The sequence below is a fragment of the Ambystoma mexicanum genome, chromosome 6p (genome assembly GCF_040938575.1).
Source record: "Ambystoma mexicanum isolate Mex_15411 chromosome 6p, UKY_AmexF1_1, whole genome shotgun sequence".
In the NCBI taxonomy this organism is placed as follows: domain Eukaryota; kingdom Metazoa; phylum Chordata; class Amphibia; order Caudata; family Ambystomatidae; genus Ambystoma; species Ambystoma mexicanum.
The window spans coordinates 1,554,615,141-1,554,641,855 of NC_090935.1; positions in this window are offsets into that span (position 1 = coordinate 1,554,615,141).

Genomic DNA, 26,715 nt, shown 5'->3' on the forward strand with positions numbered 1-26,715 from the left:
ATAGGCAGGGTCTCAGGTTTGGAAAGGGAAGGAGATGGATATCACATTTCATGTTAGAGGTAGGATCTCAGGTTTGGTATTAGAGGCATTGAGATATCACATCTCATGCTATCAGAAGGGTCTCAGGATTGGAATGGGAAGGAGTTGGTGTTAGGAAAGATTTCGTAATACTAGGTAATTTTCCTTCCATGTGGCAACCCCTAAACTTTTTGCTGTTGTTTTTCACCTTGTTCTTGACTTTGCCAGAGAAGTGCAGCCTTCTGCCGCACTCCTCTGGGCTTTCGCTCCTTTCTTGCGGGGAAACTGACATGCCCTTAAGACAGTCAGTACCGGGGAACGCTGTTTCCCGTAGTTTCTTTTATCATGTTGCAGCTTTAGTGCAACATGACACAAGAGGGCACTGTAAGCTAAGTTACAGCTCTCTTGGGTCTCTAGCCTTCTACAGGCCCTAGATACTCTTTTAGGATGGTATTTTGATCGGTGCAAGTCATTCAGGGACTGGAATGGTGGCAGCGATCGTTTTGTTTATTTTGAGCTCCTTTTGGCGTTCTGAGCGCGTTTTTCGCACTGAACCCAAAATGGTGGCCTGGCTCCCAAAATGGCCAGACCACGATGCTCTTTTGTCCTGTCCAATGACCGTCTTGCTCCCTTCACCTTCCCCAGGTCGAGCGACCCGGGGCCTTCCTTATTTGGGCATGTACTTTCCCGCGAAACGTGGTTGCTTTCGCGGGCTTCTACATGTCTTTTGTGTGCCTCCAGGGTGTGGGCTGGGATGTCTGGTCCCAATACACATCCTGGGTGCCAGAGAGTCTAGGGTGGTGTAAATGCCTGGGACCACTGTGGTCCGTGATTGGTCCACGTATGGTATGTGTGTTGATGAGCGGATCTCCCATTGGCTCCCCTCCGTTTTGGCGCGAAGGGAACCGTGGATAAGAGGGGGTTGGAAACACCACTACCATGTCGATCTCCTGAGTTCTCACGAACGAAGGAATACAGGAGCCAAGTATCCTGCAACCAAGAGGCTGGACCGAGGAATCGCTGGTGACCCGCTGAAGGAATCCTCCTTTGCACTGCTGTCGTCCTGTGAAACCCTTTCCTCCTTTGATCGAACCAGAAGGCCTGTACTGGTGCTTCGACCTTTGGAATAGCAGGAACAGCTATTCCCGGCGACTTCATCATCTCCTGCCAAGTAAGCCTTCGGAAGTGTCTCTGGGCCATCCAGTTGACTGACCAGTTTACAAGGGAGTCCTGCTCTGTAACCGCCGCCAGGTTGTGTTGTATTTCGAGTCCTTGTCACTCTCCCACGCTTCGTACACTTGGCGTTCCCAAGTCTGAAGGGAGGAGTGTACATTTGGCTCGAATACACACGGCCGCTCCGTTGTCCTGCTGCGGCAACAAACTGTGCCGGTTTCGTCGATTGGGACGTCTTTTTGCTCTACACGACTACGAGGCGTTCCCTGCTCTTCTGAGCCTGCCAGCTGCTGAAACTAACGTGGAGAAGCCTGGGTCTGCTTGCTTCGGGGACCGGTGAGTAGTATAGCTAGGATCTGGTCGCCCTCCTGCAGTATCCCATTGCTTTTCCCTGCTGTGTAAAAACAGCACCCTTTTGCCGTACTCGCGCTCTGCTTCTGCTCGCTGTGGAGGCTGCGCTTGAGTTGCGGAACCTGTTCTCCTTCTGCTGTGCACTAACCCGAACTGCCTGACTTCCTCCGAAGAGCTTCTCCTTTTGCCTGTTGGCACCGGCGTGGCAGGTACTTTGAGCACAAGGCTCCACTCTTCGCAGGGCTCGGACTTCCATCTAGTTAGGTGCCTCTGAAGGCGAACTGAGACTAAAGCGTTATCGCACTGCCTGTTTTCCTTCCCTGGCAGGTGGACTACACATTTCGTGCCTCTAATGCTTAAGACTGTCGCATTTGTATATATATTGTGTTGATATGGTATGTGTTGGTTTAGTATTGTGATATTGTGATTTTCTCGCTACGGTCATTATTTTAAAGGCCTTAAAATAAATGTGTATCTATTTTTGATATAACAACTGTTTGGAGTAGTTTGTAAGCGCTCTTGCTTTGTGTGCTCATTGCGGGCTTTCAGTCACCCTCACCCCTCTTGAGACCTAGTCTTGACCGCCGCGATCGCTACCTTGATTGGTCTGGCTTGTCCAGAGGTTACCCTGTTCCAAGTAATTAGGTTGGCCTTCTGAACTTCTGCGCCACCAGGACAGAGTTCAGAAATCCGTCTTAACAGTTGGATATCACATTTCATGCTAAAGGGAGGGTCTCAGGTTTGGAAGGGGAAGGATTTGGAAATCACATCTCATATTATAGGAAGGATCTCAGGTTTGGTATTAGAAGCATTGAGATATCACATCTCATGCTATCGGAAGGATCTCAGGTTTGGTATAAGAGGCATTGAGATATCACATCTCATGCTATCATAAGGGTCTCAGGATTGGAATGGGAAGGAGTTGGATATCACATCTCATGTTATAGGAAGGATCTCAGGTTTGGTATTAGAAGCATTGAGACATCACATCTCTTGCTATAGGAAGGGTCTCAGGATTGGAATGGGAAGGAGTTGGATATCACATCTCATGCTATAGGAAGGGTCTCAGGTTTGGTATAAGCATTGAGATATCACATCTCATGCTATAGGAAGGGTCTCAGGATTGGAATGGGAAGGATTTGGATATCACATTTTATGCTATAGGAAGGGTCTCAGGTTTGGTATAAGCATGGAGATATCACTTCTCATGCTATAGGAAGGGTCTCAGGATTGGAATGGGAAGGAGTTGGATATCACATCTCATGCTATAGGAAGGGTCTCAGATTTGGTATAAGCATTGAGATATCACATATCATGCTATAGGAAGGGTCTCAGGATTGGAATGGGAAGGAGTTGTATATGACATCTCAGGCCATAGGAAGGGTCTCCGATTTGGTATAAGCATTGAGATATCACATCTCATGATATCGGAAGGGTCTCAGGATTGGAATGGGAAGGAGTTGGATTACACATCTCATGATAAAGGAAGGGTCTAAGGTTTGGAAGGGGAAGGATTTGGATATCACATCTCATGTTATAGGACGGGTCTCAGGTTTGGTATTAGAAGCATTGAGATATCAAGTCTCATGGTATAAGAAGGGTCTCAGGATTGGAATGGGAAGGAGTTTGATATCACATCTCATGCCATAGTATGGGTCTCAGGTTTGGTAGAAGCATTGGGATATCACATCTCATGCTATCGGAGGGTATCAGTATTGGATTTGGAAGGAGTTGGATATCCCATCTCATGCTATAGGAAGGGTCTCAGGTTGGAATGGGAAGGAGTTGGATATCACATTTCATGTTATAGGAAGGGTCTCAGGATTGGAATGGGAAGGACTTGGATATCATATCTCATGCTATAGGAAGGCTCTCAGGTTTGGAAGGGGAAGGAGTTGGATATCACATTTCATGTTAGAGGAAGGATCTCAGGTTTGGTAGTAGAGGCCTTGAGATATCACATCTCATGCTATAGAAAGGGTCTCAGGATTGGAATGGGAAGGAGTTGGATATCACATCTCAAGCTATAGGAAGGGTCTCAGGTTTGGTATAAGCATTGAGATATCACATCTCATGCTATAGGAAGGGTCTGAGACCCTTCCTTTAGCATGAGATGTAATATCCAACTCCTTCCCATTCCAATCCTGAGACCCTTCCTATAGCATGAGATGTGATATCTCAATACTTCTAATACCAAACCTGAGATCCATCCTATAACATGAGATGTGATATCCAACTCCTTCCCTTTCCAAACCTGAGAGCCGTTCTATAGCATGAGATGTGATATCCAGGTCCTTCCCATTCCAATCCTTAGACCCTTCCTACAGCATGCAATATGATATCTCAATGATTCTAATAACAAACCTGAGACCCGTCCTATAGCATGAGATATGATATCCAAGTCCTTCCCATTCCAATCCTGAGACCCTTCCTATAACATGAAATGTGATATCCAACTCCTTCCCATTCCAACCTGAGACCCTTCCTATAGCATGAGATGGGATATCCAACTTCTTCCAAATCCAATACTGATACCCTTCCGATAGCATGAGATGTGATATCCCAATGCTTCTACCAAACCTGAGACCCATACTATGGCATGAGATGTGATATCAAACTCCTTCCCATTCCAATCCTGAGACCCTTCCTATAGCTTGAGGTGTGATATCCAACTCCTTCCCATTCCAATTCTGAGACCCTTCTTATACCATGAGACTTGATATCTCAATGCTTCTAATATTAAACCTGAGACCCGTCCTATAACATGAGATGTGATATCCAAATCCTTCCCCTTCCAAACCTTAGACCCTTCCTTTATCATGAGATGTGATATCCAACTCCTTCCCATTCCAATCCTGAGACCCTTCCGATATCATGAGATTTGTTATCTCAATGCTTCTAATATCAAATTTGAGACCCTCCCTATAGCATAAGATGTGACATCCAAGTCCTTCCCATTCCAATCCTGAGACCCTTCCTATAGCATGAGATGTGATATTTCTATGCTTCTAATACCAAACCTGAGACCCTTCCTATAACATGAGATGGGATATCCAACTCCTTCCCATTCCAATCCTGAGACCTTTCCGATAGCAGAGATGTGATATCTCAATGCTTATACCAAACCTGAGAACCTTCCTATGGCCTGAGATGTCATATACAACTCCTTCCCATTCCAATCCTGAGACCCTTCCTTTAGCATGAGATGTGATATCTCAATGCTTATACCAAATCTGAGACCCTTCCTATAGCATGAGATGTGATATCCAATTCCTTCCCATTCCAATCCTGAGACCCTTCCTATAGCATGAGATGTGATATCTCAATGCTTATACCAAACCTGAGAGCCTACCTATAACATGAGATGTGATATCCAAGTCCATCCCATTCCAATCCTTAGACCCTTCCTACAGCATGCGATGTGATATCTCAATGATTCTAATACCAAACCAGAGACTCTTCCTATAACATGAGATGGGATATCCAACTCCTTCCCATTCCAATCCTGAGCCGCTTCCGATAGCAGAGATGTGATATCTCAATGCTTATACCAAACCTGAGACCCTTCCTATAACATGAGATGTGATATCCAACTCCTTCCCGTTCCAAACCTGAGACACTAACTATAGCATATGTGATATCCAACTCCTTCCCATTCCAAACATGAGACCCTTCCTATAGCAAGAAAGTAATATCCAACTCCTACCCATTCCAATCCTGAGACCCTTCCTATAGCAAGAGATGTGATATCCAAATCCTTCCCATTCCAATCCTGAGACCCTTCCTATAACATGAGATGTGATATCCAACTCCTTCCCATTCCAATCCTGAGACACTTCCTATAGCATGAGATGTGATATCTCAATGCTTCTAATACCAAACCTGAGACTCTTCCTATAACATGAGATGGGATATCCAACTCCTTCCCATTCCAATCCTGAGACCCTTTTGATAGCAGAGATGTGATATCTCAATGTGATATACCAAACCTGAGACCCTTCCTACGGCATGAGATGTCATATTCAACTCCTTCCCATTCCAATCCTGAGACGCTTCCTATAGCATGAGATTTGATATCCAACTCCTTCCCATTCCAATCCTGAGACCCTTCCTATAGCATGAGATGTGATGTCTCAATGCTTCTAATACCAAACCTGAGATCCTTCCTATAACATGAGATGTGATATCCAACTCCTTCCATTCCAATCCTGAGACCCTTCCTATAGCATGAGATGTGATATCCAACTCCTTCCCAATCCAATCCTGAGACCCTTCCTATAGCATGAGATGTGATATCTCAATGCTTCTAATACCAAACCTGAGATCCTTCCTCTAACATGAAATGTGAGATCCAACTCCTTCCCTTTCCAAACCTAAGAGCCTATCTATAGCATGAGATGTGATATCCAAGTCCTTCACATTCCAACCCTTAGACCCTTCCTACAGCATGCAATATGATATCTCAATGATTCTAATAACAAACCTGAGACCCGTCCTATAACATGAGATGTGATATCCAACTCCTTCCCGTTCCAAACCTGACACCCTTCCTTTAGCATGAGATGTGATATCCAGCTCCTTCCCATTCCAATCCTGAGACACTTCCGATAGCAGAGATGTGATATCTCAATGTTTATACCAAACCTGAGACCCTTCCTATAACATGAGATGTGATATCCAACTCCTTCCCGTTCCAAACCTGACACCCTTCCTTTAGCATGAGATGTGATATCCAGCTCCTTCCCATTCCAATCCTGAGACACTTCCGATAGCATGAGATGTGATATCTCAATGCTTCTAATATCAAAACTGAGACCCTCCCTATAGCATGATATGTGATATCTAAGTCCTTCCCATTCCAATCCTGAGACCCTTCCTATAGCATGAGATGTGATATCTCAATGCTTCTACCAAACCTGAGACCCTTCCTTTAGCATGAGATGTGATATCCAACTCCTTCCCATTCCAATCCTGAAACCCTTCCTATAGCATGAGATGTGATATCTCAATACTTCTAATACCAAACCTGAGATCCTTCCGATAACATGAGATGTGATATCTCAATACTTCTAATACCAAACCTGAGATCCATCCTATAACTTGAGATGTGATATCCAACTCCTTCCCTTTCCAAACCTGAGAGCCGTTCTATAGCATGAGATGTGATATCCAGGTCCTTCCCATTCCAATCCTTAACCCTTCCTACAGCATGCAATATGATATCTCAATGATTCTAATAACAAACCTGAGACCCGTCCTATAGCATGAGATATGATATCCAAGTCCTTCCCATTCCAATCCTGAGACCCTTCCTATAACATGAAATGTGATATCCAACTCCTTCCCATTCCAACCTGAGACCCTTCCTATAGCATGAGATGGGATATCCAACTTCTTCCAAATCCAATACTGATACCCTTCCGATAGCATGAGATGTGATATCCCAATGCTTCTACCAAACCTGAGACCCATACTATGGCATGAGATGTGATATCAAACTCCTTCCCATTCCAATCCTGAGACCCTTCCTATAGCTTGAGGTGTGATATCCAACTCCTTCCCATTCCAATTCTGAGACCCTTCTTATACCATGAGACTTGATATCTCAATGCTTCTAATATTAAACCTGAGACCCGTCCTATAACATGAGATGTGATATCCAAATCCTTCCCCTTCCAAACCTTAGACCCTTCCTTTATCATGAGATGTGATATCCAACTCCTTCCCATTCCAATCCTGAGACCCTTCCGATATCATGAGATTTGTTATCTCAATGCTTCTAATATCAAACTTGAGACCCTCCCTATAGCATGAGATGTGACATCCAAGTCCTTCCCATTCCAATCCTGAGACCCTTCCTATAGCATGAGATGTGATATCTCTATGCTTCTAATACCAAACCTGAGACCCTTCCTATAACATGAGATGGGATATCCAACTCCTTCCCATTCCAATCCTGAGACCTTTCCGATAGCAGAGATGTGATATCTCAATGCTTATACCAAACCTGAGAACCTTCCTATGGCCTGAGATGTCATATACAACTCCTTCCCATTCCAATCCTGAGACCCTTCCTTTAGCATGAGATGTGATATCTCAATGCTTATACCAAATCTGAGACCCTTCCTATAGCATGAGATGTGATATCCAATTCCTTCCCATTCCAATCCTGAGACCCTTCCTATAGCATGAGATGTGATATCTCAATGCTTATACCAAACCTGAGAGCCTACCTATAACATGAGATGTGATATCCAAGTCCATCCCATTCCAATCCTTAGACCCTTCCTACAGCATGCGATGTGATATCTCAATGATTCTAATACCAAACCAGAGACTCTTCCTATAACATGAGATGGGATATCCAACTCCTTCCCATTCCAATCCTGAGCCGCTTCCGATAGCAGAGATGTGATATCTCAATGCTTATACCAAACCTGAGACCCTTCCTATAACATGAGATGTGATATCCAACTCCTTCCCGTTCCAAACCTGAGACACTAACTATAGCATATGTGATATCCAACTCCTTCCCATTCCAAACATGAGACCCTTCCTATAGCAAGAAAGTAATATCCAACTCCTACCCATTCCAATCCTGAGACCCTTCCTATAGCAAGAGATGTGATATCCAAATCCTTCCCATTCCAATCCTGAGACCCTTCCTATAACATGAGATGTGATATCCAACTCCTTCCCATTCCAATCCTGAGACACTTCCTATAGCATGAGATGTGATATCTCAATGCTTCTAATACCAAACCTGAGACTCTTCCTATAACATGAGATGGGATATCCAACTCCTTCCCATTCCAATCCTGAGACCCTTTTGATAGCAGAGATGTGATATCTCAATGTGATATACCAAACCTGAGACCCTTCCTACGGCATGAGATGTCATATTCAACTCCTTCCCATTCCAATCCTGAGACGCTTCCTATAGCATGAGATTTGATATCCAACTCCTTCCCATTCCAATCCTGAGACCCTTCCTATAGCATGAGATGTGATGTCTCAATGCTTCTAATACCAAACCTGAGATCCTTCCTATAACATGAGATGTGATATCCAACTCCTTCCATTCCAATCCTGAGACCCTTCCTATAGCATGAGATGTGATATCCAACTCCTTCCCAATCCAATCCTGAGACCCTTCCTATAGCATGAGATGTGATATCTCAATGCTTCTAATACCAAACCTGAGATCCTTCCTCTAACATGAAATGTGAGATCCAACTCCTTCCCTTTCCAAACCTAAGAGCCTATCTATAGCATGAGATGTGATATCCAAGTCCTTCACATTCCAACCCTTAGACCCTTCCTACAGCATGCAATATGATATCTCAATGATTCTAATAACAAACCTGAGACCCGTCCTATAACATGAGATGTGATATCCAACTCCTTCCCGTTCCAAACCTGACACCCTTCCTTTAGCATGAGATGTGATATCCAGCTCCTTCCCATTCCAATCCTGAGACACTTCCGATAGCAGAGATGTGATATCTCAATGTTTATACCAAACCTGAGACCCTTCCTATAACATGAGATGTGATATCCAACTCCTTCCCGTTCCAAACCTGACACCCTTCCTTTAGCATGAGATGTGATATCCAGCTCCTTCCCATTCCAATCCTGAGACACTTCCGATAGCATGAGATGTGATATCTCAATGCTTCTAATATCAAAACTGAGACCCTCCCTATAGCATGATATGTGATATCTAAGTCCTTCCCATTCCAATCCTGAGACCCTTCCTATAGCATGAGATGTGATATCTCAATGCTTCTACCAAACCTGAGACCCTTCCTTTAGCATGAGATGTGATATCCAACTCCTTCCCATTCCAATCCTGAAACCCTTCCTATAGCATGAGATGTGATATCTCAATACTTCTAATACCAAACCTGAGATCCTTCCGATAACATGAGATGTGATATCTCAATACTTCTAATACCAAACCTGAGATCCATCCTATAACATGAGATGTGATATCCAACTCCTTCCCTTTCCAAACCTGAGAGCCGTTCTATAGCATGAGATGTGATATCCAGGTCCTTCCCATTCCAATCCTTAACCCTTCCTACAGCATGCAATATGATATCTCAATGATTCTAATAACAAACCTGAGACCCGTCCTATAGCATGAGATATGATATCCAAGTCCTTCCCATTCCAATCCTGAGACCCTTCCTATAACATGAAATGTGATATCCAACTCCTTCCCATTCCAACCTGAGACCCTTCCTATAGCATGAGATGGGATATCCAACTTCTTCCAAATCCAATACTGATACCCTTCCGATAGCATGAGATGTGATATCCCAATGCTTCTACCAAACCTGAGACCCATACTATGGCATGAGATGTGATATCAAACTCCTTCCCATTCCAATCCTGAGACCCTTCCTATAGCTTGAGGTGTGATATCCAACTCCTTCCCATTCCAATTCTGAGACCCTTCTTATACCATGAGACTTGATATCTCAATGCTTCTAATATTAAACCTGAGACCCGTCCTATAACATGAGATGTGATATCCAAATCCTTCCCCTTCCAAACCTTAGACCCTTCCTTTATCATGAGATGTGATATCCAACTCCTTCCCATTCCAATCCTGAGACCCTTCCGATATCATGAGATTTGTTATCTCAATGCTTCTAATATCAAACTTGAGACCCTCCCTATAGCATGAGATGTGACATCCAAGTCCTTCCCATTCCAATCCTGAGACCCTTCCTATAGCATGAGATGTGATATCTCTATGCTTCTAATACCAAACCTGAGACCCTTCCTATAACATGAGATGGGATATCCAACTCCTTCCCATTCCAATCCTGAGACCTTTCCGATAGCAGAGATGTGATATCTCAATGCTTATACCAAACCTGAGAACCTTCCTATGGCCTGAGATGTCATATACAACTCCTTCCCATTCCAATCCTGAGACCCTTCCTTTAGCATGAGATGTGATATCTCAATGCTTATACCAAATCTGAGACCCTTCCCATAGCATGAGATGTGATATCCAATTCCTTCCCATTCCAATCCTGAGACCCTTCCTATAGCATGAGATGTGATATCTCAATGCTTATACCAAACCTGAGAGCCTACCTATAACATGAGATGTGATATCCAAGTCTATCCCATTCCAATCCTTAGACCCTTCCTACAGCATGCGATGTGATATCTCAATAATTCTAATACCAAACCAGAGACTCTTCCTATAACATGAGATGGGATATCCAACTCCTTCCCATTCCAATCCTGAGCCGCTTCCGATAGCAGAGATGTGATATCTCAATGCTTATACCAAACCTGAGACCCTTCCTATAACATGAGATGTGATATCCAACTCCTTCCCGTTCCAAACCTGAGACACTAACTATAGCATATGTGATATCCAACTCCTTCCCATTCCAAACATGAGACCCTTCCTATAGCAAGAAAGTAATATCCAACTCCTACCCATTCCAATCCTGAGACCCTTCCTATAGCAAGAGATGTGATATCCAAATCCTTCCCATTCCAATCCTGAGACCCTTCCTATAACATGAGATGTGATATCCAACTCCTTCCCATTCCAACCTGAGACACTTCCTATAGCATGAGAAGGGATATCCAACTCCTTCCCATTCCAATCCTGAGACCCTTCCGATAGCAGAGATGTGATATCTCAATGCTTATACCAAACCTGAGACCCTTCCTATGGCATGAGATGTGATATCCAACTCCTTGCCATTCAAATCCTGAGACCCTTCCTATAGCATGAGAAGGGATATCCAACTCCTTCCCAATCCAATCCTGAGACCCTTCCGATAGCAGCGACGTGATATCTCAATGCTTCTACCAAACCTGAGACCCTTCCTTTAGCATGAGATGTGATATCCAAATCCTTCACATTCCAATCCTGAGACCCTTCCTATAGCATGAGATGTGATATCTCAATGCTTCTAATACCAAACCTGAGATCCTTCCTATAACATGAGATGTGATATCCAATTCCTTCCCATTCCAAACCTGAGACCCTTCCTATTGGATGAGATGTGATATCCAACTCCTTCCCATTCCAACCTTGAGACCCTTCCTATAGCATGAGATGTGATGTCTCAATGCTTCTAATACCAAACCTGAGATCCTTCCTATAACATGAGATGTGATATCCAACTCCTTCTATTCCAATCCTGAGACCCGTCCTATAGCATGAGATGTGATATCTCAAGGCTTATACCAAACCTGAGACCCTTCCTATAGCATGAGATGTGATATCCAACTGCTTCCCATTCCAATCCTGAGACCCTTCCTATAGCATGCAATATGATATCTCAATGATTCTAATAACAAACCTGAGACCCGTCCTATAGCATGAGATATGATATCCAAGTCCTTCCCATTCCAATCCTGAGACCCTTCCTATAACATGAAATGTGATATCCAACTCCTTCCCATTCCAACCTGAGACCCTTCCTATAGCATGAGATGGGATATCCAAATTCTTCCAAATCCAATACTGATACCCTTCCGATAGCATGAGATGTGATATCCCAATGCTTCTACCAAACCTGAGACCCATACTATGGCATGAGATGTGATATCAAACTCCTTCCCATTCCAATCCTGAGACCCTTCCTATAGCTTGAGGTGTGATATCCAACTCCTTCCCATTCCAATTCTGAGACCCTTCTTATACCATGAGACTTGATATCTCAATGCTTCTAATATTAAACCTGAGACCCGTCCTATAACATGAGATGTGATATCCAAATCCTTCCCCTTCCAAACCTTAGACCCTTCCTTTATCATGAGATGTGATATCCAACTCCTTCCCATTCCAATCCTGAGACCCTTCCGATATCATGAGATTTGTTATCTCAATGCTTCTAATATCAAACTTGAGACCCTCCCTATAGCATGAGATGTGACATCCAAGTCCTTCCCATTCCAATCCTGAGACCCTTCCTATAGCATGAGATGTGATATCTCTATGCTTCTAATACCAAACCTGAGACCCTTCCAATAACATGAGATGGGATATCCAACTCCTTCCCATTCCAATCCTGAGACCTTTCCGATAGCAGAGATGTGATATCTCAATGCTTATACCAAACCTGAGAACCTTCCTATGGCCTGAGATGTCATATACAACTCCTTCCCATTCCAATCCTGAGACCCTTCCTTTAGCATGAGATGTGATATCTCAATGCTTATACCAAATCTGTGACCCTTCCTATAGCATGAGATGTGATATCCAATTCCTTCCCATTCCAATCCTGAGACCCTTCCTATAGCATGAGATGTGATATCTCAATGCTTATACCAAACCTGAGAGCCTACCTATAACATGAGATGTGATATCCAAGTCTATCCCATTCCAATCCTTAGACCCTTCCTACAGCATGCGATGTGATATCTCAATAATTCTAATACCAAACCAGAGACTCTTCCTATAACATGAGATGGGATATCCAACTCCTTCCCATTCCAATCCTGAGCCGCTTCCGATAGCAGAGATGTGATATCTCAATGCTTATACCAAACCTGAGACCCTTCCTATAACATGAGATGTGATATCCAACTCCTTCCCGTTCCAAACCTGAGACACTAACTATAGCATATGTGATATCCAACTCCTTCCCATTCCAAACATGAGACCCTTCCTATAGCAAGAAAGTAATATCCAACTCCTACCCATTCCAATCCTGAGACCCTTCCTATAGCAAGAGATGTGATATCCAAATCCTTCCCATTCCAATCCTGAGACCCTTCCTATAACATGAGATGTGATATCCAACTCCTTCCCATTCCAACCTGAGACACTTCCTATAGCATGAGAAGGGATATCCAACTCCTTCCCAATCCAATCCTGAGACCCTTCCGATAGCAGAGATGTGATATCTCAATGCTTATACCAAACCTGAGACCCTTCCTCTGGCATGAGATGTGATATCCAACTCCTTGCCATTCAAATCCTGAGACCCTTCCTATAGCATGAGAAGGGATATCCAACTCCTTCCCAATCCAATCCTGAGACCCTTCCGATAGCAGCGACGTGATATCTCAATGCTTCTACCAAACCTGAGACCCTTCCTTTAGCATGAGATGTGATATCCAAATCCTTCACATTCCAATCCTGAGACCCTTCCTATAGCATGAGATGTGATATCTCAATGCTTCTAATACCAAACCTGAGATCCTTCCTATAACATGAGATGTGATATCCAATTCCTTCCCATTCCAAACCTGAGACCCTTCCTATTGGATGACATGTGATATCCAACTCCTTCCCATTCCAACCTTGAGACCCTTCCTATAGCATGAGATGTGATGTCTCAATGCTTCTAATACCAAACCTGAGATCCTTCCTATAACATGAGATGTGATATCCAACTCCTTCTATTCCAATCCTGAGACCCGTCCTATAGCATGAGATGTGATATCTCAAGGCTTATACCAAACCTGAGACCCTTCCTATAGCATGAGATGTGATATCCAACTGCTTCCCATTCCAATCCTGAGACCCTTCCTATAGCATGCAATATGATATCTCAATGATTCTAATAACAAACCTGAGACCCGTCCTATAGCATGAGATATGATATCCAAGTCCTTCGCATTCCAATCCTGAGACCCTTCCTATAACATGAAATGTGATATCCAACTCCTTCCCATTCCAACCTGAGACCATTCCTATAACATGAGATGGGATATCCAACTTCTTCCAAATCCAATACTGATACCCTTCCGATAGCATGAGATGTGATATCCCAATGCTTCTACCAAACCTGAGACCCATACTATGGCATGAGATGTGATATCAAACTCCTTCCCATTCCAATCCTGAGACCCTTCCTGTAGCTTGAGGTGTGATATCCAACTCCTTCCCATTCCAATTCTGAGACCCTTCTTATACCATGAGACTTGATATCTCAATGCTTCTAATATTAAACCTGAGACCCGTCCTATAACATGAGATGTGATATCCAAATCCTTCCCCTTCCAAACCTTAGACCCTTCCTTTATCATGAGATGTGATATCCAACTCCTTCCCATTCCAATCCTGAGACCCTTCCGATATCATGAGATTTGTTATCTCAATGCTTCTAATATCAAACTTGAGACCCTCCCTATAGCATGAGATGTGACATCCAAGTCCTTCCCATTCCAATCCTGAGACCCTTCCTATAGCATGAGATGTGATATCTCTATGCTTCTAATACCAAACCTGAGACCCTTCCTATAACATGAGATGGGATATCCAACTCCTTCCCATTCCAATCCTGAGACCTTTCCGATAGCAGAGATGTGATATCTCAATGCTTATACCAAACCTGAGAACCTTCCTATGGCCTGAGATGTCATATACAACTCCTTCCCATTCCAATCCTGAGACCCTTCCTTTAGCATGAGATGTGATATCTCAATGCTTATACCAAATCTGAGACCCTTCCTATAGCATGAGATGTGATATCCAATTCCTTCCCATTCCAATCCTGAGACCCTTCCTATAGCATGAGATGTGATATCTCAATGCTTATACCAAACCTGAGAGCCTACCTATAACATGAGATGTGATATCCAAGTCTATCCCATTCCAATCCTTAGACCCTTCCTACAGCATGCGATGTGATATCTCAATAATTCTAATACCAAACCAGAGACTCTTCCTATAACATGAGATGGGATATCCAACTCCTTCCCATTCCAATCCTGAGCCGCTTCCGATAGCAGAGATGTGATATCTCAATGCTTATACCAAACCTGAGACCCTTCCTATAACATGAGATGTGATATCCAACTCCTTCCCGTTCCAAACCTGAGACACTAACTATAGCATATGTGATATCCAACTCCTTCCCATTCCAAACATGAGACCCTTCCTATAGCAAGAAAGTAATATCCAACTCCTACCCATTCCAATCCTGAGACCCTTCCTATAGCAAGAGATGTGATATCCAAATCCTTCCCATTCCAATCCTGAGACCCTTCCTATAACATGAGATGTGATATCCAACTCCTTCCCATTCCAACCTGAGACACTTCCTATAGCATGAGAAGGGATATCCAACTCCTTCCCAATCCAATCCTGAGACCCTTCCGATAGCAGAGATGTGATATCTCAATGCTTATACCAAACCTGAGTCCCTTCCTATGGCATGAGATGTGATATCCAACTCCTTGCCATTCAAATCCTGAGACCCTTCCTATAGCATGAGAAGGGATATCCAACTCCTTCCCAATCCAATCCTGAGACCCTTCCGATAGCAGCGACGTGATATCTCAATGCTTCTACCAAACCTGAGACCCTTCCTTTAGCATGAGATGTGATATCCAAATCCTTCACATTCCAATCCTGAGACCCTTCCTATAGCATGAGATGTGATATCTCAATGCTTCTAATACCAAACCTGAGATCCTTCCTATAACATGAGATGTGATATCGAATTCCTTCCCATTCCAAACCTGAGACCCTTCCTATTGGATGAGATGTGATATCCAACTCCTTCCCATTCCAACCTTGAGACCCTTCCTATAGCATGAGATGTGATGTCTCAATGCTTCTAATACCAAACCTGAGATCCTTCCTATAACATGAGATGTGATATCCAACTCCTTCCATTCCAATCCTGAGACCCGTCCTATAGCATGAGATGTGATATCTCAAGGCTTATACCAAACCTGAGACCCTTCCTATAGCATGAGATGTGATATCCAACTGCTTCCCATTCCAATCCTGAGACCCTTCTTATAGCATGAGATGTGATATCTCAATGCTTCTAATACCAAACCTGAGATCCTTCCTCTAACATGAAATGTGATATCCAACTCCTTCCCTTTCCAAACCTAAGAGCCTATCTATAGCATGAGATGTGATATCCAAGTCCTTCACATTCCAACCCTTAGACCCTTCCTACAGCATGCAATATGATATCTCAATGATTCTAATAACAAACCTGAGACCCGTCCTATAACATGAGATGGGATATCCAACTCCTTCCCATTCCAATCCTGAGACACTTCCGATAGCAGAGATGTGATATCTCAATGCTTATACCAAACCTGAGACCCTTCCTATAACATGAGATGTGATATCCAAATCCTTCCCGTTCCAAACCTGAGACCCTTCCTTTAGCATGAGATGTGATATCCAGCTCCTTCCCATTCCAATCCTGAGACACTTCCGATAGCATGAGATGTGATATCTCAATGCTTCTAATATCAAAACTGAGACCCTCTCTATAGCATGATATGTGATATCTAAGTCCTTCCCATTCCAATCCTGAGACCCTCCCTATAGCATGAGATGTGATATCCAACTCCTTCCCATTCCAATCCTGAGACCCTTCCTATAGCATGAGATATGATATCTCAATACTTCTAATACCAAACGTGAGATCCTTCCGATAACATGAGATGTGATATCCAAATCCTTCCCCTTCCAAACCTGAGACCCTCCCTTTAGCATGAAATGTGATATCCAACTCCTTCCTATTCCAATCCTGAGACTCTTCTGATAGCATGAGATGTGATATCTCAATGCTTCTAATACCAAACCTGAGATCCTTCCGATAGCATGAGATGTGATATCTCAATGCTTCTAATACCAAACCTGAGATCCTTCCTATAACATGAGATGTGATATCCAAATCCTTCCCCTTCCAAACCTGAGACCCTCCCTTTAGCATGAGATGTGATATCTAACTCCTTCCCATTCCATTCCTGAGACCCTTCTGATAGCATGAGATGTGATATCTCAATGCCTCTAATACCAAACCTGAGATCCTACCTCTAACATGAAATGAGATATCCAACTCTTTCCCCTTCCAAACCTGAGAGCCTTCCTATAGCATGAGATGTGATATCCAAGTCCTTCCCATTCCAATACTGAGACCCTTCCTATAGCTTGAGATGTGATATCCAACTCCTTCCCATTCCAATTCTGAGACCCTTCCTATAGCATGAGATGTGATATCTCAATGCTTATACCAAACCTGAGAGCCTACCTATAACATGAGATGTGATATCCAAGTCCATCCCATTCCAATCCTTAGACCCTTCCTACAGCATGCGATGTGATATCTCAATGATTCTAATACCAAACCAGAGACTCTTCCTATAACATGAGATGGGATATCCAACTCCTTCCCATTCCAATTCTGAGACCCTTCCTATACTATGAGACTTGATATCTCAATGCTTCTAATACCAAACCTGAGACCCGTAATATAACATGAGATGTGATATCCAAATCCTTCCCCTTCCAAACCTTAGACCCTTCCTTTATCATGAGATGTGATATCCAACTCCTTCCCATTCCAATCCTGAGACCCTTCCGATATCATGAGATGTGATATCTCAAAGCTTCTAATATCAAACTTGAGACCCTCCCTATAGCATGAGATGTGATATCCAAGTCCTTCCCATTCCAATCCTGAGACCCTTCCTATAGCATGAGATGTGATATCTCAATGCTTCTAATACCAAACCTGAGACCCTTCCTATAACATGAGATGGGAATATCCAACTCCTTCCCATTCCAATCTTGAGACCCTTCCGATAGCAGAGATGTGATATCTCAATGCTTATACCAAACCTGAGATCCTTCCTATAACATGAGATGTGATATCCAACTCCTTCCCATTCCAATCCTGAGACACTTCCTATAGCATGAGATGTGATATCTCACTGCTTATACCAAACCTGAGACACTTCCCATAGCAGGAGATGTGATATCCAACTCCTTCCCATTCCAATCCTCAGACCCTTCCTATAGCATGAGATGTGATATCTCAATGCTTCTAATGTCAAACTTGAGACCCTACCTATAGAATGAGATGTGATATCCAAGTCCTTCCCATTCCAATCCTGAGACACTTCCTATAGCATGAGATGTGATATCTCAATGCTTCTAATACCAAACTTGAGACTCTTCCTATAACATGAGATGGGATATCCAACTCCTTCCCATTCCAATCCTGAGACCCTTTTGATAGCAGAGATGTGATATCTCAATGTTTATACCAAACCTGAGACCCTTCCTACGGCATGAGATGTCATATTCAACTCCTTCCCATTCCAATCCTGAGACCCTTCCTATAGCATGAGATTTGATATCCAACTCCTTCCCATTCCAATCCTGAGACCCTTCCTATAGCATGAGATGTGATGTCTCAATGCTTCTAATACCAAACCTGAGATCCTTCCTATAACATGAGATCTGATATCCAACTCCTTCCATTCCAATCCTGAGACCCTTCCTATAGCATGAGATGTGATATCTCAATGCTTATACCAAACCTGAGACCCTTCCTATAGCATGAGATGTGATATCCAACTCCTTCCCATTCCAATCCTGAGACCCTTCCTATAGCATGAGATGTGATATCTCAATGCTTCTAATACCAAACCTGAGATCCTTCCTCTAACATGAAATGTGAGATCCAACTCCTTCCCTTTCCAAACCTAAGAGCCTATCTATAGCATGAGATGTGATATCCAAGTCCTTCACATTCCAACCCTTAGACCCTTCCTACAGCATGCAATATGATATCTCAATGATTCCAATAACAAACCTGAGACCCGTCCTATAACATGAGTAGGGATATCCAACTCCTTCCCATTCCAATCCTGAGACACTTCCGATAGCAGAGATGTGATATCTCAATGTTTATACCAAACCTGAGACCCTTCCTATAACATGAGATGTGATATCCAACTCCTTCCCGTTCCAAACCTGAGACCCTTCCTTTAGCATGAGATGTGATATCCAGCTCCTTCCCATTCCAATCCTGAGACACTTCCGATAGCATGAGATGTGATATCTCAATGCTTCTACCAAACCTGAGACCCTTCCTTTAGCATGAGATGTGATATCCAACTCCTTCCCATTCCAATCCTGAGACCCTTCCTATAGCATGAGATGTGATATCTCAATACTTCTAATACCAAACCTGAGATCCTTCCGATAACATGAGATGTGATATCTCAATACTTCTAATACCAAACCTGAGATCCATCCTATAACATGAGATGTGATATCCAACTCCTTCCCTTTCCAAACCTGAGAGCCGTTCTATAGCATGAGATGTGATAACCAGGTCCTTCCCATTCCAATCCTTAGACCCTTCCTACAGCATGCAATATGATATCTCAATGATTCTAATAACAAACCTGAGACCCGTCCTATAGCATGAGATATGATATCCAAGTCCTTCCCATTCCAATCCTGAGACCCTTCCTATAACACGAAATGTGATATCCAACTCCTTCCCATTCCAACCTGAGACCCTTCCTATAGCATGAGATGGGATATCCAACTTCTTCCAAATCCAATACTGATACCCTTCCGATAGCATGAGATGTGATATCCCAATGCTTCTACCAAACCTGAGACCCATACTATGGCATGAGATGTGATATCAAACTCCTTCCCATTCCAATCCTGAGACCCTTCCTATAGCTTGAGGTGTGATATCCAACTCCTTCCCATTCCAATTCTGAGACCCTTCTTATACCATGAGACTTGATATCTCAATGCTTCTAATATTAAACCTGAGACCCGTCCTATAACATGAGATGTGATATCCAAATCCTTCCCCTTCCAAACCTTAGACCCTTCCTTTATCATGAGATGTGATATCCAACTCCTTCCCATTCCAATCCTGAGACCCTTCCGATATCATGAGATGTGATATCTCAAAGCTTCTAATATCAAACTTGAGACCCTCCCTATAGCATGAGATGTGATATCCAAGTCCTTCCCATTCCAATCCTGAGACCCTTCCTATAGCATGAGATGTGATATCTCAATGCTTCTAATACCAAACCTGAGACCCTTCCTATAACATGAGATGGGAATATCCAACTCCTTCCCATTCCAATCTTGAGACCCTTCCGATAGCAGAGATGTGATATCTCAATGCTTATACCAAACCTGAGATCCTTCCTATAACATGAGATGTGATATCCAACTCCTTCCCATTCCAATCCTGAGACACTTCCTATAGCATGAGATGTGATATCTCACTGCTTATACCAAACCTGAGACACTTCCCATAGCAGGAGATGTGATATCCAACTCCTTCCCATTCCAATCCTCAGACCCTTCCTATAGCATGAGATGTGATATCTCAATGCTTCTAATGTCAAACTTGAGACCCTACCTATAGAATGAGATGTGATATCCAAGTCCTTCCCATTCCAATCCTGAGACACTTCCTATAGCATGAGATGTGATATCTCAATGCTTCTAATACCAAACTTGAGACTCTTCCTATAACATGAGATGGGATATCCAACTCCTTCCCATTCCAATCCTGAGACCCTTTTGATAGCAGAGATGTGATATCTCAATGTTTATACCAAACCTGAGACCCTTCCTACGGCATGAGATGTCATATTCAACTCCTTCCCATTCCAATCCTGAGACCCTTCCTATAGCATGAGATTTGATATCCAACTCCTTCCCATTCCAATCCTGAGACCCTTCCTATAGCATGAGATGTGATGTCTCAATGCTTCTAATACCAAACCTGAGATCCTTCCTATAACATGAGATCTGATATCCAACTCCTTCCATTCCAATCCTGAGACCCTTCCTATAGCATGAGATGTGATATCTCAATGCTTATACCAAACCTGAGACCCTTCCTATAGCATGAGATGTGATATCCAACTCCTTCCCATTCCAATCCTGAGACCCTTCCTATAGCATGAGATGTGATATCTCAATGCTTCTAATACCAAACCTGAGATCCTTCCTCTAACATGAAATGTGAGATCCAACTCCTTCCCTTTCCAAACCTAAGAGCCTATCTATAGCATGAGATGTGATATCCAAGTCCTTCACATTCCAACCCTTAGACCCTTCCTACAGCATGCAATATGATATCTCAATGATTCCAATAACAAACCTGAGACCCGTCCTATAACATGAGTAGGGATATCCAACTCCTTCCCATTCCAATCCTGAGACACTTCCGATAGCAGAGATGTGATATCTCAATGTTTATACCAAACCTGAGACCCTTCCTATAACATGAGATGTGATATCCAACTCCTTCCCGTTCCAAACCTGAGACCCTTCCTTTAGCATGAGATGTGATATCCAGCTCCTTCCCATTCCAATCCTGAGACACTTCCGATAGCATGAGATGTGATATCTCAATGCTTCTACCAAACCTGAGACCCTTCCTTTAGCATGAGATGTGATATCCAACTCCTTCCCATTCCAATCCTGAGACCCTTCCTATAGCATGAGATGTGATATCTCAATACTTCTAATACCAAACCTGAGATCCTTCCGATAACATGAGATGTGATATCTCAATACTTCTAATACCAAACCTGAGATCCATCCTATAACATGAGATGTGATATCCAACTCCTTCCCTTTCCAAACCTGAGAGCCGTTCTATAGCATGAGATGTGATAACCAGGTCCTTCCCATTCCAATCCTTAGACCCTTCCTACAGCATGCAATATGATATCTCAATGATTCTAATAACAAACCTGAGACCCGTCCTATAGCATGAGATATGATATCCAAGTCCTTCCCATTCCAATCCTGAGACCCTTCCTATAACACGAAATGTGATATCCAACTCCTTCCCATTCCAACCTGAGACCCTTCCTATAGCATGAGATGGGATATCCAACTTCTTCCAAATCCAATACTGATACCCTTCCGATAGCATGAGATGTGATATCCCAATGCTTCTACCAAACCTGAGACCCATACTATGGCATGAGATGTGATATCAAACTCCTTCCCATTCCAATCCTGAGACCCTTCCTATAGCTTGAGGTGTGATATCCAACTCCTTCCCATTCCAATTCTGAGACCCTTCTTATACCATGAGACTTGATATCTCAATGCTTCTAATATTAAACCTGAGACCCGTCCTATAACATGAGATGTGATATCCAAATCCTTCCCCTTCCAAACCTTAGACCCTTCCTTTATCATGAGATGTGATATCCAACTCCTTCCCATTCCAATCCTGAGACCCTTCCGATATCATGAGATTTGTTATCTCAATGCTTCTAATATCAAACTTGAGACCCTACCTATAGCATGAGATGTGACATCCAAGTCCTTCCCATTCCAATCCTGAGACCCTTCCTATAGCATGAGATGTGATATCTCTATGCTTCTAATACCAAACCTGAGACCCTTCCTATAACATGAGATGGGATATCCAACTCCTTCCCATTCCAATCCTGAGACCTTTCCGATAGCAGAGATGTGATATCTCAATGCTTATACCAAACCTGAGAACCTTCCTATGGCCTGAGATGTCATATACAACTCCTTCCCATTCCAATCCTGAGACCCTTCCTTTAGCATGAGATGTGATATCTCAATGCTTATACCAAATCTGAGACCCTTCCTATAGCATGAGATGTGATATCCAATTCCTTCCCATTCCAATCCTGTGACCCTTCCTATAGCATGAGATGTGATATCTCAATGCTTATAGCAAACCTGAGAGCCTACCTATAACATGAGATGTGATATCCAAGTCCATCCCATTCCAATCCTTAGACCCTTCCTACAGCATGCGATGTGATATCTCAATGATTCTAATACCAAACCAGAGACTCTTCCTATAACATGAGATGGGATATCCAACTCCTTCCCATTCCAATCCTGAGCCGCTTCCGATAGCAGAGATGTGATATCTCAATGCTTATACCAAACCTGAGACCCTTCCTATAACATGAGATGTGATATCCAACTCCTTCCCGTTCCAAACCTGAGACACTAACTATAGCATATGTGATATCCAACTCCTTCCCATTCCAAACATGAGACCCTTCCTATAGCAAGAAAGTAATATCCAACTCCTACCCATTCCAATCCTGAGACCCTTCCTATAGCAAGAGATGTGATATCCAAATCCTTCCCATTCCAATCCTGAGACCCTTCCTATAACATGAGATGTGATATCCAACTCCTTCCCATTCCAACCTGAGACACTTCCTATAGCATGAGAAGGGATATCCAACTCATTCCCAATCCAATCCTGAGACCCTTCCGATAGCAGAGATGTGATATCTCAATGCTTATACCAAACCTGAGACCCTTCCTATGGCATGAGATGTGATATCCAACTCCTTGCCATTCAAATCCTGAGACCCTTCCTATAGCATGAGAAGGGATATCCAACTCCTTCCCAATCCAATCCTGAGACCCTTCCGATACAGCGACGTGATATCTCAATGCTTCTACCAAACCTGAGACCCTTCCTTTAGCATGAGATGTGATATCCAAATCCTTCACATTCCAATCCTGAGACCCTTCCTATAGCATGAGATGTGATATCTCAATGCTTCTAATACCAAACCTGAGATCCTTCCTATAACATGAGATGTGATATCCAATTCCTTCCCATTCCAAACCTGAGACCCTTCCTATTGGATGAGATGTGATATCCAACTCCTTCCCATTCCAACCCTGAGACCCTTCCTATAGCATGAGATGTGATGTCTCAATGCTTCTAATACCAAACCTGAGATCCTTCCTATAACATGAGATGTGATATCCAACTCCTTCCATTCCAATCCTGAGACCCGTCCTATAGCATGAGATGTGATATCTCAATGCTTATACCAAACCTGAGACCCTTCCTATAGCATGAGATGTGATATCCAACTGCTTCCCATTCCAATCCTGAGACCCTTCCTATAGCATGAGATGTGATATCTCAATGCTTCTAATACCAAACCTGAGATCCTTCCTCTAACATGAAATGTGATATCCAACTCCTTCCCTTTCCAAACCTAAGAGCCTATCTATAGCATGATATGTGATATCCAAGTCCTTCACATTCCAACCCTCAGACCCTTCCTACAGCATGCAATATGATATCTCAATGATTCTAATAACAAACCTGAGACCCGTCCTATAACATGAGATGGGATATCCAACTCCTTCCCATTCCAATCCTGAGACACTTCCGATAGCAGAGATGTGATATCTCAATGCTTATACCAAACCTGAGACCCTTCCTATAACATGAGATGTGATATCCAAATCCTTCCCGTTCCAAACCTGAGACCCTTCCTTTAGCATGAGATGTGATATCCAGCTCCTTCCCATTCCAATCCTGAGACACTTCCGATAGCATGAAATGTGATATCTCAATGCTTCTAATATCAAAACTGAGACCCTCCCTATAGCATGATATGTGATATCTAGGTCCTTCCCATTCCAATCCCGAGACCCTCCCTATAGCATGAGATGTGATATCCAACTCCTTCCCATTCCAAACCTGAGACCCTTCCTTTAGCATGAGATGTGATATACAACTCCTTCCCATTCCAATCCTGAGACCCTTCCTATAGCATGAGATGTGATATCTCAATACTTCTAATACCAAACCTGAGATCCTTCCGATAACATGAGATGTGATATCTCAATACTTCTAATACCAAACCTGAGATCCATCCTATAACATGAGATGTGATATCCAACTCCTTCCCTTTCCAAACCTGAGAGCCGTTCTATAGCATGAGATGTGATAACCAGGTCCTTCCCATTCCAATCCTTAGACCCTTCCTACAGCATGCAATATGATATCTCAATGATTCTAATAACAAACCTGAGACCCGTCCTATAGCATGAGATATGATATCCAAGTCCTTCCCATTCCAATCCTGAGACCCTTCCTATAACACGAAATGTGATATCCAACTCCTTCCCATTCCAACCTGAGACCCTTCCTATAGCATGAGATGGGATATCCAACTTCTTCCAAATCCAATACTGATACCCTTCCGATAGCATGAGATGTGATATCCCAATGCTTCTACCAAACCTGAGACCCATACTATGGCATGAGATGTGATATCAAACTCCTTCCCATTCCAATCCTGAGACCCTTCCTATAGCTTGAGGTGTGATATCCAACTCCTTCCCATTCCATTTCTGAGACCCTTCTTATACCATGAGACTTGATATCTCAATGCTTCTAATATTAAACCTGAGACCCGTCCTATAACATGAGATGTGATATCCAAATCCTTCCACTTCCAAACCTTAGACCCTTCCTTTATCATGAGATGTGATATCCAACTCCTTCCCATTCCAATCCTGAGACCCTTCCGATATCATGAGATTTGTTATCTCAATGCTTCTAATATCAAACTTGAGACCCTACCTATAGCATGAGATGTGACATCCAAGTCCTTCCCATTCCAATCCTGAGACCCTTCCTATAGCATGAGATGTGATATCTCTATGCTTCTAATACCAAACCTGAGACCCTTCCTATAACATGAGATGGGATATCCAACTCCTTCCCATTCCAATCCTGAGACCTTTCCGATAGCAGAGATGTGATATCTCAATGCTTATACCAAACCTGAGAACCTTCCTATGGCCTGAGATGTCATATACAACTCCTTCCCATTCCAATCCTGAGACCCTTCCTTTAGCATGAGATGTGATATCTCAATGCTTATACCAAATCTGAGACCCTTCCTATAGCATGAGATGTGATATCCAATTCCTTCCCATTCCAATCCTGTGACCCTTCCTATAGCATGAGATGTGATATCTCAATGCTTATAGCAAACCTGAGAAGCTACCTATAACATGAGATGTGATATCCAAGTCCATCCCATTCCAATCCTTAGACCCTTCCTACAGCATGCTATGTGATATCTCAATGAGTCTAATACCAAACCAGAGACTCTTCCTATAACATGAGATGGGATATCCAACTCCTTCCCATTCCAATCCTGAGCCGCTTCCGATAGCAGAGATGTGATATCTCAATGCTTATACCAAACCTGAGACCCTTCCTATAACATGAGATGTGATATCCAACTCCTTCCCGTTCCAAACCTGAGACACTAACTATAGCATATGTGATATCCAACTCCTTCCCATTCCAAACATGAGACCCTTCCTATAGCAAGAAAGTAATATCCAACTCCTACCCATTCCAATCCTGAGACCCTTCCTATAGCAAGAGATGTGATATCCAAATCCTTCCCATTCCAATCCTGAGACCCTTCCTATAACATGAGATGTGATATCCAACTCCTTCCCATTCCAACCTGAGACACTTCCTATAGCATGAGAAGGGATATCCAACTCCTTCCCAATCCAATCCTGAGACCCTTCCGATAGCAGAGATGTGATATCTCAATGCTTATACCAAACCT